General features: G+C 34.7%; 1 protein-coding gene across 2 annotated transcripts in view; it reads left to right on the top strand.

Moving 5' to 3' along the window:
• The first annotated feature begins 253 nt into the window (after positions 1-253).
• Positions 254-18,961, top strand: part of LOC143252290 (uncharacterized) — a 100,050-nt gene continuing 81,342 nt past the window's right edge. The window contains exon 1 of one of the 2 annotated variants that reach the window (XM_076504201.1): positions 254-728. The gene's annotated coding sequence lies outside the window, so the exon portion shown is untranslated. The remainder of the gene's footprint in view (positions 729-18,961) is intronic. The other variant, XM_076504200.1, reaches the window with a different exon arrangement.

Here is an 18,961-nt window from a genome sequence, read left to right as displayed (position 1 = left end):
CCAGACTTCCTAATTCATCTATATGTATATTACTACGACATCTACGAGAGATTGCAGGGAGGTCAACACGTGTGTTCCCCATTCTGTCCATCTCAGGGGATTCTGGTAGCAGGGGGAAGGTACAGTCTTTTTTAGGTTTTAATCAACAAAATTTGATGTTTGACAGGAGACGATGTAGCTACAGGCTCAATGTTGTTTAGAAGCACCTCCGTAGATAGTAGCTCCTCCTTAAAAGTAGTGGACTCACCCCAGCTGGTAAGGACTATTGAACCTCTCGCCCGCTCTGCCGTTCCTTTCAGTTTGTGGTGCGGCAGTCAGCATTGTTGGTTCGGAAACGAATGAAGTGAGTAATGTACTGTTCTACGGAATATGGACGGATCGTCAGCGAAAAGTGTGGCTGTATGAAACTTTTATAAAACTCGAGTGCGTGTCGTAGGAGAGAATGGCTTGTTAAGTTACGTAAACTACACAGCTTTAGTTAGCTCGTATATTGTGCGTTGAAAATGTGGGACGGTTTTCCCCCATTGCAGTGGGCTGACGTCCGACGAGTGATGAAGAAGTAACGTTTACCTGCGGCAATTTTTCGGTGAGAACTCAGCCGAGACTACGTCTCAGTCGGCGGGGATAGTCGTAATCTAGCATAACGGCCACAAATTGCAAACCTGCTAGTAGTGTTTTTATCCTCAGGAGATGACAAGTGGAGAGAACAGAGGAACCATCAGCAAAAGGTAAATCCAAACCACGTGCGTCTTAAGGGTTTGTCATAAAATGCGTATTGTTTGTATATGCAGTAAATATAGAACTTACACAAATCTTCCTTGGTTTTCCTTTGACACACCAGTGGTTTCTCATTTTCTTAATTTAAACTACCTTGTAATTAAAACATTTGAATCCTCAAATACGTGTCAAATTCCTCAAGTATAAGATAGGATATTGTATTGCGGCTGAATATATATGCACTGTTCTCGAAGTGTCTTCTGTGTGTTAATATTTTTGCAGCGTCTAACGTACTAAGAAACGTTTCCAGAATAAATATAATTTATGTTAACATTGTCCAACCGCTTTGGCTTTTACGGTTACACGCTTCAGAAAAGTGCTTCTGCAGTGTTATGTCTCATTTCCATTGTATTGTGTTCTGGGACAGCAAGGGTTCTGAAGCGAAGCGTGTAGTTTTGTAATTCGCAAATATTTAAATGTTACTCGTATATCTGCAATAGAAACTGCCTTGAACGACGGCTTGCGTAGTATGCATTAAGTAAACGAAGTTGAAGTTATATTTATCTGAAGAGGCTAGATATTCCTCGTAGTGCTGATGTCTAGAACAGTCAGTTTTGAAACTTTGAGAAACCAATTTAACCAATGACGTTTAAACGTATCAAGCTAAAGTTTCGTGAATTACGATAAAATGTTTATCGGCATCTTCAACTAAAAATTACAACTACAAACAAAATTTACGAAGAGCTGTTTAGCAAAAGAAATGGTATTTTACTGAAAATAGGCTATACACGTCAATACGTTGCATCGAACAGGTTTACACAAGCTGTCCCTGAATTGTTAGGAAGACAGATAAAATAAAAACAATAAATAAATATATTTTATACACGGAACCTAAATCGTGGAAATGTCCATAACTACGGAACCGTAAGGCCAGTATATTAAAAATTTAACCACTTATTACCACATCAAAACATTTGGTAAAAACAACACAAAATACAAGTGTAACAATGCGTATTATTTTGGTTTAATGTGTACTTTTGTTGCTCTTATTTTCCGTATGAGTTCAATTCCTTGTTCTCCTAGTTAAATAAGTAAATGACCTACTAACTAACATATACTACTAATAAAAAGTATTTGATGCATACTGGACACGCGTAATTCAATTTTTATTTTTATATTTCGCTTATTATTTCCTTTCCCCGCGAAAGAGTACATGTTTTGGTACTAATACGTTGGTCGTCGTATAAGTTAAATTACACCTAGTGACAGACACACACAAAAAAGCAAAACGCCACACTTTTGACCGTGTGGTCAGCTTACGTAAAAAAAAAAAAAAAAACTATGATAAAAACAAAACAAAATGGATACCTGTATTTTCGTTTCTGTTAAAGCGTGAAGTGACGGTGGTAAATAAGGAAATAATGGTAAAATACTTCCCGGTCTCATTGGAGAAAACCTCTCTGAGGAAACGGTAGTGGTAGACATCGTGATAGCTTCAAGAACGTCAGTACTTTTTGTTTAAATACATTTATTTTAGACAGACAGTTGAACGCCATTACATTACACTATAAAGCTACCATGTCGGTTAGGTAATTAGTAACGAGTTGGTTAACAAGAGAGTGCTAGTCGTAAGAAAACGTCTCGCAAGAAACTTTTGAAAGTTCACTTTTTAGACGTGTGTATATCTAGAATTAAAGAACTTTCTACAGGTAACTTGCTGACGTTCAGCAAGTTACATTTAAATAGCACATTGACAGTAAAGTTAATTATAATAAGAGTAATAAATAATACTGTATTATTAACCTACCCATATAATATGATTTGTATGACTTGCGTAAGAATTACAATTCACTTAATTTTCGTAGTTCTCGCCATAACAGTTGTTGGTGTTCACGAAAGCCAATGTTTTATAATTAAATACAGCCTTAACCACTCAAGAGTTACTCCAGACGGTATTTGGGAAAGGCTTCGTCGGTACTGGATTTGGTAACGTAGCGTGATTTATATATTAATTTTCATTCGTAAGTTCTCAAAATTTAATAATATAAAATGCATACGAAATGGGGTTAGAATTAGTTCTTCAGAAGTAACTTATACAATCGTACATTGTCAGGTTTGTATTTTTGATGGTCAAATTTTCTGTCAAGTGACCGTCATCGGATCTGGAGGTCGTTTGTGCCAAAACGTACATTAACCACAGTTATTTCTCCCTTACAGTGAAGGCCAGCCGTAGGTTTCTGGATTGTCTTGCATCTGGGTGTCCAACGTTCGCGTCTTCTTGCCGCAAAATCGAGTAAACTAGCCCAAGAGCTGGCGGTGGGTGCCGTTGACTAACATCCTTCCCTGTAGTCTGTCAGTTCAAAATTAAGATTAACAGCGCAAATAGCCCTTGTTTTACTAGTAGTCTTTCACCAGAAGTTATTTAGTATAATATAACTTGATTACGAGAACCCACTTTTTAGAATGTAAAGGTTTTGGAGACAGCTTTACTGGGTGTATGCACTGTTTGGAATGTAAAGGTTTTGGAGACAGCTTTACTGGGTGTATAAATAAATTTACCCGAGGATGATATTGTCGAAACTTTGTACATTTATTTAATTTTGTTTTTCATACGCAGTGAAACCGTGTCAAACTTTCTTCCTACACTACAAGTGATTTAAGTTTCAAATAAAGAAGTTGTATGGAGTATTACGCCTCAAATAACCTAACTCTTGAAGTGAAAACCAAACTGAAGTAGTAAACAAGTGCTGGCTACATTGTAGGAAGAGGAAGAGTGCCCACTCTTTCTGTGGAGAGTTGTGTGTAAAACGAATTTCGGCAGGCCCCGGCATGGCCAGGTGGGTTAAGGCGTTCGACTCGTAATCCGAGGGTTGCGGGTGCGAATCCCCGTCGCACCAAACATGCTCGACCTTTCTGCTGTGGGAGCTTTATAATGAGACGGTCAATCCCACTATTTGTTGGTAAAAGAGTAGCCCAAGAGTTGGCGGTGGGTGGTGATGACTAGTTGTCTTCCCTCTAGTCTTACACTGTTAAATTAAGGACAGCTAGCACAGATAGCCCTCGTGTAGCTTTGCGCGAAACTCAAAACAAACAAACAAACGAATTTCGGATATTTAACAAATAATAAGTTAAATCGACCATTGGTGGTGGTAGTAACCACCAGTACACGACTGTTCTTTAACAAAGTTTAGTGATTTGTATTTTCATGCACTTTGTACGTGGAAAATTTCAAATGTTTTTCTACCCGCGACATCTTTGAAAAAATCTCGAGCTGTTCTACTGTCACTACTTTTTCCTGAATAAAAAAAATAATTGTATATAAACCATTTACGTTGTACAGAACTGACGTTACAGTCAGATATGCTGATGTGTTTTTATTCAATATTGTGTATTATTTAAATATTCTGTTTAATACACGTTTCACCGGTTTAATCTTTTAATTTGTTTATGTAGGATCATTTTAGTGAGTATAGTATGAACACAAGTACAAATGTTAAAATTGTATTTAGCCATGTAATACAAGTCATACGTAAGAATACATGTTTATTTTATGAATATGTACTTTATTGCGACATTCTATCTCGGTATTGGCCAACTTTCAATTTGCGAACCTTGTTCGTCTTGCCTTCCTCTTTAAACCATAAAAGATAAAATATGAGTATGCAATTATTTATAAACGCTGACGCATGTTGTTTTTACATGGTTTAATAACTCGTTTTTAATATTACGTGAAGGCGAGAGCAAAGACTTTTTTGGTATGGCTCCTAGATGGACAGTTCTAGAAATTCCTTATCAATGTATAATTACATTTATGAGATGGTCTCTTTATGATAGGATTATTCATATTAAGAAAAAAAAAAAACGACAGGAGAGAGATAGTAAAGGGTCGAACCGTTTAGTTTGGCTACTGAACGTACTTAAGGACTTAAAGTAAAACTTTTTGGTCTGGTTATCCCTTGTTTTAGAATAGGTTGTACTTGGGTCACGTACTGTATTTGCATACCACATTACCTGATGCTAGTTCTATACATTTCTATATAGGAATTCCAGTGTTAGGTTTATCAAGGAATTTTTTTTTGGCTTTTAAAATAATTTCGTAAAATGAATAAACGTTTCGGGAACTTGATTTGAAAACGAACGTCTCCATAAACCATTTAGAAATATCAAGTACTGTTGTGTTCCTCACGAGCTCCCTCATGGCTGAGTTACGTCTGTGTGCTTACAGTGCTAAAAGTCGGGTTTCGATACCTATACTTGGCAGAGCACGAATGGCTAACACATTGTAAAACTGTGTTTAACAGCATATCAACACCTTTGTAGCATATTTGTAATTAACGTATTGTAGGACAACAATAGTTTCACAAGTGACTTTTTAAATTGGTTAAACCGATTTTTTGTTTCTTTGCTTCATGTTAGCATTTATTCTGGAATCGTAAGGAACCGTAGTTTTCTTTACAGAAAGACTTGATCTCTATCTGGTTATCAGTGATGTCACGTTTCCATAAAGTGGCACAGTGGGCAGATATTGAGAACAGATGGCTTAATCCGTGAAAAGGCAGAGATTAAAACTGTAGTATTCGCAACTTAATTTGAGTGAAAGCCATGTTGTTAGGGTTAATGTGCATTTCATGAATGAAGCACAAAATCTGTATTATACAATAATAGTTATGGATAAGTAATATACTATTATACCTGAAATTAGATTGCGAAAGAAGCGGTCAGTTGTAAATGGTTTCTACAGCTTTCGAAATATCATAGTATCGTACTGCAGTAAGATGACAATCGTTTGTATGCGATGGACCTTCTTCATATATGATTTTTACAACGAAGTGATACCACCTATGAACCATAAACACAACTAACTGCTTTACAATACTTACATAGAATATTAAATGCTCATTAACTCTCGCTCTTGAGTGTTTTCTCTATCGCTTGCCGGAGTTGTGTGCTATCGAAGAAACCCATTGTCGATTTCATCTTTCTTTAACTGCTTAAGTGAAAGAGACCCATATATAAAAGACTGTACAAAAGGAGAGACGACCCGGGAATACATACGATTATTCAGTTGTACTGGAAGAGAATGTAAAGCGTCGTTGTTCAATTCTTTGCTATTTGAAATAACTCGAATATTTGGTAACAGATCTAACTTTATGTTAAACATTATAATGACTCCGTTAACCATAAATAACGCTAATCTACAGTATGAAATCACTAAAACAATTGTTTGCATTTCAACGTGCGAGAATAAAAGGTATGATAAGCCCATTTGTTGTGAATACCTGTATAGTATTAGGATATCTATAGAACATAAAAGTTTTGAGTTTGAAAATATTTAATCAAGTCTTGTGAAAAATATATGGTAGATTTTTTTTTAGCATTATTATTTTCATAATAGCTTGACGATGTCGAAAAATTAGGTGAAATAGATGTGGCGTTTTGATTTGCATCGTGCATCAGGCCTAAATTATAATACACTGTTTTACACTGTTTACTTTACGACAATGATTATGATGTCCTCTTGGTACAGGGATATGTTAAATCTGGCAGATGTGTCACGTGCTCGGTACGGAACAACTATTATTTTCTACTATAACGTTTTGTATATGCTAATATAGCTGCGCTTGGCCATAGTTGCGAGGCTTTGTTCCACCGGCAGTATACGTAACATCCATGCATTTGATTTGTCTAATTCGGACTGTTTCGTAATTCATTGCCGAGGTCGACTTGAATTATATGTGTCGGCTTTTTCCAAGGGACGATACATGTATGGAGAGAATATAAAGTGACGTGGAGCCAGAAGAGACTACATCAATGTTACCTTCGGGAAACAAAAACGATCTTTTCAAACTACACCGAAGCCAATTCAAAAGTACAATCCTCATCTAGAAAACAATCTCAGCAACACGTTGGAATGTATCTGATATAATAAAATAATAAACAATGATTTGAAAATTTAAGAAGTGTCAAATTCTAGCCAGGCTTCGAAATAACATTCCCAAATAAAAGTGCAAAGGAAATGAAACCATATCAATTACATGCACTTCCATCCTTGAATTATCTTGAAGGAACATTTGCGTCTTACGTCTATTTAAAATTGAGCTTACAAGCTGAAGCACAATGGATTGTGTACGAGTTAAAGTGTATCAAGACAAATCTTTGTTACAATTACGATAATTCATAATCTTGGCTGTCACAAGAGCACATCAACGAAAGGGAAATAATTTCGGGAACATCGTTGGATTTCGAACGCATTTCTCATAAAAACGCGATTATTCCTTGGGAGATGGGAAATAAACCGAATTTTTACATATCACTTTACTTATCTCGGCAACATTTAACCTTAGAAAATGATAGTGCGTAACTTGTTGGTACAGAAAACGATTTAATTAAAGACTGATAGCGCAGATAGCCCTCGTGTAGCTCTGCGCGAAATTCAAAAACAAACGAGAACACTTAACGCGAGTCCAATCCAGGTCTTATGAAGGGCTTCTGCTGTTAATTGTTGGGCTACTCTTTATAGACTAAATAATAGAATATGACCATTATTCTTACAACGCACTTCTGGCATCAAAATACGAAGCGCAATTTTTTATTTTTTGTTTAACTAGTTTCGAACCACCTGAGGAAATTCATGACTTTTTACCGAACGCATTACAAAATTAGCAGATAACCCAAATATGGCTTTGTATCCCCTTTGGATAATTAAGTGTAAATAATTAAATGTTTGTGGAAGTTGTTACTAGGAGGAATCTTAACATAATAGCGTAATTTTTTTTAAATATTGGTTACATAACTGTATACTCTATTTTTGAAGTATACTGTTTGTTTTTGAATTTCGCGCAAAGTTACACGAAGGCTATCTGCGCAAACCGTCCCTAATTTAGCAGTGTAAGACTAGAAGGAAGGCAGCTGGTCATCACCACCCACTTCAAACTCTTGTGCTACACTTTTACCAACGAATTATGGAATTGATCGTAACATTATAACTGTCCCACGGCTGAAAGGGCAAGCATCTTTGGTACGACAGGGATTCGAACCCGCGACCTTCAGATTATGAGTCGAACGCCTTAACCCACCTGGCCATGCCGGACCTGAAGTGTACTGTATTTTGAAAATATATTATGTTCCTATTGTTTTTACATTCTTAGCAGATGTAAATATCATGAAGTACACAGAAGTACGTGGAATACATTTCCCTGTTTGTGTAGATGAGCTACTACTGATTATGTATTTCTCTACTTCTAATCATTTTGTAGTCGTTATCCTTTTGAATGATTAAAGATAATTTCTAGCTATTCAGTAAAGTATTGTATTGACATTACCGTAAAAGTTCCCATGATACAACTCTTATAGTATCATATTACTAGCACTTTAGTTCTGGTTAAAGGTTTTCTATTATACGTAAGCAGGTTTTTGAAGTTCAGTAAGTATGGATTGCAAGTGAATTGCTTGTAATGATATAACAATTATATTTGAATAAGTAGAAAATGTTAGATTGATTATGATCGCTTGGATTGTTTTTTTTTTCATCGACTTAATTGTGTTCTTAAGGGGAGGGGTAGCACAAACTAGTTGTCCATAGAGGCGATACTTGAAATTCACCTACGTTGAACACTATTCTATTTTTAGTTACAGCATAGCAGCTCGTACAGTTGCTCTGAACTTCTTTTTGAAGTACAAACTTTTTAGCTCATAGCTCCATCTCTTGACCGATTGATATATAATTACAGTTTCGGAAAGTCACCCTCTTTTTATTTGGTGTAGTTTATCTTGCCCAATGCCTCTATTAATTCATTCTAATCTTGTCTTTAAAAAAATTGAGTGCCGAGGCTGTTGAAGATTCCTTCTTGTTGATGCTTTATTCACATTTCAGACTTTTAGGTTTAAGCAAATGAAATTATGAATATTAAATAAATTTGTCATTTTGCTATATTAAACGATTTACATTACGAAATAAATGAAAATCGTATGCTTCATGATTTGTGTGTGTGTGTGTGTGTGTGTGTGTGTAATTAAAAAGTTAAACAATCGTGAAGTAAACAGCTAAGAACATAAACCTACATAAACCTGGCTAGCCCAACACATCTCCTCTACAATGAGTATTAACCAACGCCACTGACTATGTAAAGCGAAATTTTGCATTGTGTGTTTTAATGATTTTTATAGCCCAATGTTAATGTTTTAAATTTCGGTGACAAGATAGTCGAAAACAAGCAGATCTTCAGGCGGCTAAGTTGGTTGGGGCTTTTATCTGCCAGCATTGTGACGTAATCAATAAGAGATTCATGTCCCCGGTAGCGGGAATTTTGTGACATAAAACATAAATCTTTGTATCAGTCGACAGAAGGGTTTAGAGTTCGCTTGTGGTCTTGAAAATAGCATATTGTCAAAAAGCAGAGGGTAAGCAGATTCGAAACGTCTACACTTTTAATGGGCTGTCTCTTCTAGATACTGGGCACTACGTATGATAAATGTCGCTGTTTGTTAAAATACCAGAAAGAGTTTGAGTTTAACTTTTAGGTTGACTCCAAAGCTTTAATGAAATCAGAGTTTCAGGTGAAACATTTCTTACTTAAACCTACAATGAGTTATGTTCTTAACGATTAAAGCATATCTAAAACAATTAATAGCACTTTGACATTGGATCCAAGGTAAAAAGCTAACCCATATGGCCTTAGTATAATGAATAAAATGTTGTCATTTGTATTTAACTTAATTGTATCTTGCACGCAATTCTATTTTCTGCTGCTGAGTTTAACCTACTGACAGGTTGCTAAATTAGTTTCTAAAATCGGTCAAAATAATAGGACAAAAGCCATAACCAGCTATTTTTTACATAGCATACTAAATAATCAAATACTCTATTATGAGACTGGAGTCTCAGCTACTCTACTGTGAATTTACGTGTATAGAAAGTAATGCTGTATTGATCGCTGTCACCACTGTAATCTTTATTTATAAAACACAAACACTCGTCAGCCCTAAACAGAAAGTGATTATATCTCAAATCGCTCGCATGAAACTAACCATCCAGAGAATTGTGAAGCAAAAGATTTGTGTGGAATTTGTAGAAAGTTACAACACCTTAAAAGAATGTTTTATATCTGCATGTCGCTGCAGTTATGGCTAATTATGCCTTTATACTTGGGTTCACAGCAAATACCTGACCATTCGATGGTGTAATGCCGATATGATGTGCTGTATCTGGAGGAATATGCCACATTGTTAAACAATGAGTTACCATGATCGTACCATTACAAATAAGTCTTCACTTTTATATTTACTATTTATTTGTTTTTCTTGGTTAAGACAACAATATGTTCCGAAACTTTACATTAAACCAAACTGGAGCAAAACCGTCTTCCGTTCTATAGTTGTCAAATAGACGAAAGTCATTACTAGAAAAGTGAACACACATCCTAAAACTATTCACAAGTAAACTAAACAGGAATTTTAAAATCGCGCAAGCTGACAAGCTACGAGTTGACATGTTTTGCTTTTGCTGCAGTCCCATTTCGTTATCTTCTTGTCAAGTTCGATATGGCTTCATTGGATATTTGTGCCTTTCACTTGCTTAAAATGTGCTTTTGGAAACCGATATCAGTGGATAGTGGAGGATTAGTAGACAGTTGTTTTAAAAATATTTGGTATATGATTTGCCTCGCCAACTTTTGTGCCGAAGTTCTTTAAAATTGAAAGTGTCATGTTGTAATGCATAATTGTAATTTTCCGATTGAGCACGATTAACTATGGAGGAATTATCTTCTTATGAAAGAAGTGTGATTTAACAAAAACTCTTGATACGTTGATTTCTTCCCAACACTCAACATTTGGGTAGCATACAGTCGAAAACACTGCTGTTTAGGAAAATTGTACTATAAAAACAATTATGTTCGTGAATATTATAAATATTTTATACAAACTGGTGAAAACGCATGCATTTAATAAACGAACTAAATGTAAAGTTAAAATATTTGCACTCGAATACCTTTTTGTCGTTTTTGTGTCAAGGGAATAACTGAATTGAAAGTACAACTGTTTTTAAGAAAAGGTTTTACAAGATATGTGAATCTTTCTATGATTCAAAATGTTTGTTTGTTTGTTTGTTTGCTTATTTGTTTTGAATTTCGCGCAAAGCTACTCGAGGGCTTTCTGCTCTAGCCGTCCCTAATTTTGCTGTATAAAACTAGAGGGAAGGCAGCTAATCATCACCAGCCACCGCCAATTCTTGGGCTACTCTTACCAACGAATAGTGGGATTGACCGTTACATTATAACGCCTCACTGCTGAAAGGGCGAGCATGTTTGGTGCGACGGGAATTCGAACCTGCGATTACGAGTCGAACGCCTTAACCCACCTGGCCATACCGGGCTTTGCTTGTTTGTCCGTCGCATTCACTACGAAAGTCGCACACACTTCGGTGAGCAAAACAAGTTTTCGTTGATATACGCCTCTGTCGTCAATTGCCGAACCGGTAATTTTATTGTCAACATGTACATCATGTGAATAAACTTTACCCAGCCTTTATTTTTTTAAATAAATTTGAGTTAATTTTTAACTTGGAATAAAATAATTATATGCCTATTTAGTTGTGGATCATTAACTCTAGATCCGTTAGCGGCCCGACATGGCCAGGTGAGTTAAGGCGTTCGACTCGTAATCGAGGGTTACGGGTTCGAATTCCCGTCGCACCAAACATGCTCGCCCTTTCAGCAGCGGGGGGCGTTATAATGTTACGGTCAATCCCACTATTCGTTGGTAAAAGAGTAGCCCAAGAGATGGCGGAGGGTGGTGATGACTAGCTACCTTCCCTCTAGTCTTACACTGCAAATTAGGGACGGCTAGCGCAGATAGCCCTCGAGTTGCTTTGCGCTAAATTCATAAAAGAAACATCTTAAGTACATTATATATTCCCACCCATATATAAAATAACAGCATAAAAAAATGAAAGTCTGTGCAGAATTAGAATGTTGTGTTTGAAGAAAAAGTAAACGGTAGGCCTAGCCTACAAAATAAAATTATGCTACTATAAAAGAGTGTAAGTAGTAAGGTGTAACAGTTACTGTGTAAAGTAAGACTAGAGTCAATGAATTAAATTTATTTTACTTTTTATGGTGGTGACGCATCTGGAAGTGAATCTTTTATACATTATAAAACACAATATTGCATTTTATTTGTAGTGTATTTCATACATCAATATGAATACCGTATCCAGCTAATAAAAATGAATTAAATTCACACTAAAGCAAACTTAATATATTACATCCATATTTAAGTTTGATGTTTTTTAAGTAGTTGAAGAATGATTAGGGATTGATGGGAGAGGTACAGCTAGGCTTATCCTGTACTGCAGAACTGGTATCCCAAGTGTACAAGATAACCTAAATATTTTATGTAAGGGTCTATTTATCCATGCTACTGTAGGAAAATGAACATAATTTAAGAAAGCCCTGATTTAAAACAGGTTCGTAGTTAATTTATAAAATCAAACCTAAGTTTCTTTTCTTTGTTTGTTATTTTTTGTCCTAATTTCACAAATTGTTCTTTACCTGTAGAAATATGGACTGAAGCGAAGTCAGTAAGGTTTTTTTTTTTTTTTTTTTTTCAAAATCCCGACCACTTTTGGGTAACGCTACTTGTCTCTCTTCAATCACCCAGCTACATAGTGAACTATGCTCGTTGTGCTCCCTATGGGAATCAAACTCCTAGTTTTTAACATTATAAGCTCTCAAACTTACGGATGAGTTTATTGTACGTAAAACATTTTTTGCCTTGTTATGAATTCATCTTGTTTCACAAGAAGTTTTCATCATTAAATTTAGTTTTGATTGAAAGGCTTAGTTGCAATATATTTGTGTTTGTTCTTCCTAGTGCAAGTGTATTTTTTGTTTTTATAGTATAGCTACACAATAGGTTACGTTTTGTACTCGCCAGAAATATAAAATCGCTTATCTACTGAGACTGTTGGTGAGGATTGGGGATTTATAATGGAATATGAAGTGCTGCAAAATCTAGTGAGATTCGTGAACGTCCTAGCAATTAATCAGGGTGGTCAAAATAGTTGACTAAAAAGTCGACATGCTAACGGCTCGTTTTTCAGTCATTCACCTTCTTTGTTCCTTCTTTGAGGTTATGTTAAGCTATTGTTTCCTTTCGCCCCTTAAAACCCATAACAATTTAAATTCATTTACATTGAAAAAAAATTAATCAAATTACCTTGTAAAGAAAAATACGCTTAAAGCTCAATAGAATCTGGTTCTTTCAAAGACGAAGTTTTATTTTAGTTTTTTTTTTTTTTAGAAGAAAATACTGGTTTGTTTCGTCTTATTACTTATGTATTTGCCCTATTCGCTTATTATTAAACATTTTAAACCATATAAGCTAACTATATAGAGGAAATTTAAATTAATGTAAACTCGTATTAATAAAAAAACCAAAACAAATCAATACGCCACGAAACTGAAAAACTATAGAAAAAAAAGCGCCTTCTCATTACCTAAGTCCATGTACATTTAACATTGTTGCTCTACTTTTTTAACCTGGCCAAACCCACAGTTTGCTACCACAAACAAATAGTGTAAGATAGTAATGTAAATAGCGAGCCTCTGGTACCCTTGCGAGAAGTCCAAAGCTTAGAATGTTGTACATCTGGTATCGTTATCTTCACCGCAAGAGTGCAGATAGTCAGTCGTGTGGCTCTGTGCTATAGTGCAGATAGTCAGTCAGTCGTGTGGCTCTGTGCTCAATAACAAACGGACAAATAAATAAATGTAACGAAACTGTCGTCTTTCTTGGGACTTGTACGATTTATAGCAATAAATCTTAAAGATGTACGTTAAAATATTCGTAACTATTATTTGCAGATCGCTTAACCATCTTTCATCGTGACGCTCCCTGGTGACATCAGCGTGATTTATAAATTATCCTGTGTGTTTCAGGTAGAACAGTAACACGAATATAATATTTAGTAGGTATCTATTGGAGTGGATCGATGGGTGGGGTTATGTGTTAATGAAAAAAAAACTTTTAGTGTTGAGTGACTTACTGTGTGTTAATAAATATATCACTACAATAGTAGCTTCTGTTTTAGATAGATGAGAACAGATTAGGGAAACTTTGAATGCAGCTGATATGCATATTTGATATTAACGTGCTTTACGTAGTTTATAAACATTTTTGTTATTCATCTGTGGCAATCCCATAATGTAACATGGAGATACACCGTATATGCTGGTGTACAAGATGATCCTATGTACGAGACGATCCTGGATTCTTGAGCAAATTAAAATGTGTTTCTTTCGGATTCGGCTATAGGACGACCTCTTTTAGCAAGAAATTGTACATGTTACCTTTTGTTTAAAAAAATTAAGTAAATAAAAATCTTAATTTATTTTAAAACTGTTCAAACCTGTGCTCAAAAGTAATCAGCACCATCACAAGCGTACTTTTTTTATGCTCTTCAAACGCTAGACAGCTCGGTGTGACATGACTTAGTCACATACATGTATTAAACATCTTTACAAATTTTCCTTCATGATGTTAGAAAACCATGTAGATTCAATAAGTCTTGACAAAATAAAATATACCCTATAACTCGAGGGGCTTTCGAAAGGTGGACCTTTTCTTCTTCAGGAACAAACTTGGGAGTCTTTACCCCAGTTTGACCCTGAAGGGGGAAAAGTCCACCTTTTCGAAAGCGCTCGGTTAACAACCTTTTTATTTCACTTACTCTTGAACTTTACTTATTAAAAAAACAACAACAAACAAACCAAACTGTGAGATACACCGTAAAATCGAAAGAAGTTTACGAAATTAATTTACACTACAGAAACTTTAGCAATATTTTTAGTACAATGGACGAGACCAATACGTTTGAGATTAAAAATGTCTTGATTGCAACTAGAATACGAGACATTATTTCTAGTTATGAAGAATAGAGACAAATGATACAATTCAAAATGTTATTCTAACTCAATAGGTGGCACTTTTTTCGACGTACTTATTCAATAGCAGCAAACACCTCCCCACCAAAAAAAAACAACAAAAAAAAAAACAAGCACAGAAAACCTAACGTTACGTAATTTTGGTTAAATATGGTACCTTTTACACGTAAAACAATGTATAATTTTCATCTTAAATGCAGGTGAATACCGTAATATCAAGTTATCTTCAGTAATATTGACATGTCTGCGAAGTGAAAATCAGTGTATTCTTTGTTACTTAATATTGGTTGTCGGTATATTAATTTGCAACTGAAGGGGAGAATTTTGTTTTTGTTAACCGCAAAGAAAATGTGGTTTCGATATTCGATGGACAGAGCACAAATAGCCCATTGTGTTACAAACTTTCAGACTTGCCGCTGAACCACCGAGAGGCCTCGGGTAGGAATTTATTAAAGCAAGTCACTTCAATTACTACAATTGTTTGTTTTGCTTCACATTTTGTTTGTTTTTGTTTTTTGAAGTTATACGAGGGCGAACTGCCTTAGCCGTCCCTAATTTAGCAGTGTAAGGCTAGAGAGGGAAGGCAGCTAGTCATCACCACCCACCACCAACTCTTGGGCTACTCTTTTACCAATGAATAGTGGGATTGACCGAACATTATAACGCCCCCATGACTGAAAAGGCGAGCATGTTTTGGTGCAACGGGGATTCGAACCCACGACCCTCGGATTACGAGTCGAACGCCTTAATCTACCTGCCTATGCCGGGCCTTCACATTGATAACAAAGATATTTTTCATATTAGTTCTGAAATCTGTATTTTCTTTTCTACAAATAGTTGGTCTTATATTACATTGTGTGAAAAGTAACATACAAATTTTTATTTTTCGTTCCATATCTGTGAAGTGAATTATAGAACAACGACAACAACAATGAACATTTGATACGTGTATACAGCAACAAATATTTACTTCTTGAACGCTTCGGAATATACACATTTCATCTTTTTAACAAACTATATTGAATAGGATAAAATATTAAACACAGTTTTATAAAGTTTAAGCATTTTATTAAATAATTAAATTCAGAATAAAAAGATGAAGCAAATTAAAAGATAAACAATAAACGATAATTGATTTGTTAGTTATCGGTTTCGCTTAATACTCGCGTATATTCTCAGGATAGCAGGTGTAATTGTATTGTTTTGTTTTGTTAAAGTAAGTGGCATTACTTCCACCCTGTATTTTAGCTACGATCCTGGAAATCACAGTGGTAGGTCTTTAGATCTTAATATTTTGTATTCGGAACGGCAATTTAAACATTGTAGTTTATCTCGCGAACAAAATTTCATTCATTCAAAACGTTGAGACTTCGTATGGAACTTTGCTTACCAACAGTGTGTGGTTTCTATGGAGGTTCAAACTTGTTAGAAAGGAATTTACGTGTTATGACTTTTATACAATGCAAAGATAAATGTTTTAGTGTGCGCACACGGGTCAAATGTTCGTTGTTGTTCGTCATTGTACTGTTAATTATTAGACTTTGATTTCCGTTGAATGAAATCTGTGAACTGAATGCGATATACAAATTTATTTCTTGTTCTCACATTAATAATGGCTCAAGGAAGTGGAAACACTATTCAATGTCACTATTAACAAATAGTTTTGTTTTAAAGGTAAATATTTGGAAAGCAAAATTCTTTTAAAGTAACAATCGTGCAAACAAGTTTGTGGCAGTGCGTTTACACAGTGTTTGTATTTATTTGATAAAGTACTGTAAAATAATTTTAAACGTTTATCAAGGCTAGAAGTTAGTGGTAGTGTAACGCTGAACTTCGAGGTTGCAACATAAATTATATCCTGGTTATTCTGCCTTGTTTTATAAAACAACGTGTTAAATTTCTGTTACGTAAGCCACAAGGGGGGAAAAAAAGAAAAACTCGCATTAATGTTAATGACGTTAATGTTCGAATATTATCATCTTTTAAATATTTTAATGTATATAGCAAGTTGGATCGATACTCGGGCGAAAAATTAAAACGTGCAACACAAATCACACGTGATTTGTTTCGTCATATTCTATTCTATGAATTAAAAATTACGTAGTATCCAAAACAACTTTCTGAAGATGTCGTTTTTCAAAGAGAATGCTACTCCTCCCAAAAAAAAATAAATTTTGGTTTATTTTTGTGAGCCTTAAGCTGAAATTAATTTTTAAAAACCTCTGTTTTATGGGAATTGAATGTGAAATACAAAAAAAACCAAAAATCTTTTCAGCTCTCCAACTATTTTCTCATTCGAAAAGAAACTTTTTTGAGTGTAAGTATAATATGATTTCAGCTTTCATGTTGGAAAATGCGTATGCAAGTTTTCTTGTCTGTCATTAGTTTACCATATAAATCTCAAATAAGAAACTGTATAATCCTTTATAGGGTTAAATAAGAAGCATATCTTAAAGGTTCGTTGGGAGAGAAACTAAGGTTATAAATCGTATGGGATTTCTGCATAGTTGTAGGGGAAAATAATTAAAAACTAGAACGTTAGTGGAAACTACTGATTATGGGATATAATATTCCCACATCTGTATCATAATTCTTAATGTAGTGACTAATATCCAAGAACCATTTTAAATTGTTCAGTGAAGGTAAAACACTTAGAAATGAAAGCCTTCAGAGTTTCCATAAAAATAAACACTTCATTCTTTCACGCGTTTTCGCCTAGACTAGTTCTCAGCTTTTTTTCTTTCGTAAAGTGGTATCGGATAGAAGAACCTGGGATAAAAAACATCCCCATATTGAGAGCTGTACAAGTCAAGAAACGATTCTTTGTATGAATGAGTTTTTGTAAAACATGTTTTCTTTAGTTTTTCTCTCTCTGAGAAATTTGTAGAAAATATTTTTTTCTCTAGTACCAATGTAATACGTTTTCCAGTAGTAAAACTGATTTACGATATCCAATAGTTACATTAACTATTTTCTATTTACTTGTAGAGTTGAGACGTTTTTACAAAATGGTTGTGATATTTTTTTAATTTAGTAAGTGTTTTTTTTTCGCCACATGCTTGGAGGGATGCGAATGAGTCAGAATAGTAACTACAAATATTTCGTAGATATGTGTAAGGGCCCCATTGTGTGTGTGTGTGTGTGTGTGTGTGAGAGAGAGAGAGAGGGGACATCTTAATATAGTTACACACAATTTGGCAGTAGTAAAGTTACAGACTTGCAAAGTTTGAATAATAACTGTTTTAGAATTGATTTTCATCCTTCAAATATTTACGGAAATACTTCGTAATACTCTCTCTGGGAACTGATAAAAGTATTGAAAGTAAATAAATTATCTTAGAAAAATACTGTTATCATAGAGTTGTTGATTTTCATAAAAATTAGTTCGTAGGAACTGTAACTATCTAATATAACATAACAGTTTATCTTTACATGGATGCGCCAAAAACAGTCTCAAATCAATATAGACTTCTTACTTTTCATAGAAATCCAAGATCCACTACAATTAGTATAGAATACACCTTTTAGTTAGATATATTTGTGTAGGTGTGCTATACGTAGTTATGACATTTTCGTTAATCGGATGCCCAAAGGTCATGGAAGTTGTGAGCGAACTTTTGGTTTAGAACATCAGTGTTCCAGAAAACTAGATTATATCCATTTTAGTTTAAATGTATTAACAAAATGTATGGAATTAAACATGAGATTTGTCCCTCTGTTTAAAAAAACAAACAAACTCTCTTAACTGATCTTAATGTAAGAATCACTTCTTTATTATCCCAAATGGAAGCAGTTGTAATGTTGCTGATATTATGACAATGACTTAACCACTTGCCACAAAAACTTTCAAACAACTCTTAACGTGGAACTTGATTTAAGATTGCCAGAATAATTCTCGGTATAAATACATTTGTAAATAAGAGACAGAGAAATTAAAACTAAATTTGAATGAAGCTAATGTTTTTTTTATTATTGAAGCTGACGATGCGTTAATGATTTGGATGTTATAGAGTGCGTGAAATGTAAACTATTTCTCACACAGACACGAATATAAAATCTGCATTTTGTTAACTAGTTTACTATTGAATAAACGTTCACTTGTCTATCTCTCATATCTGAATCTGAACATCTCTTAGCAGCTATAACGTTAAGACATAGAAAGGAAAAGAACGTTTTCACGTGTTTACAGTAAAACTTCTAATTTCGCTACAGCAACCACTGAGCACGAAAGTCCTACCAGTATCTTGAATTTCGGAAAATGGATAAAGAATGTTAACGTTATTCACATAGCTTTACCCAGT

The sequence above is a fragment of the Tachypleus tridentatus genome, chromosome 6, assembly GCF_004210375.1.
Source record: "Tachypleus tridentatus isolate NWPU-2018 chromosome 6, ASM421037v1, whole genome shotgun sequence".
Taxonomy (NCBI): domain Eukaryota; kingdom Metazoa; phylum Arthropoda; class Merostomata; order Xiphosura; family Limulidae; genus Tachypleus; species Tachypleus tridentatus.
Note: the sequence above shows the minus strand (reverse complement) of the source record. Positions and strands in the feature narration are given on the sequence as shown.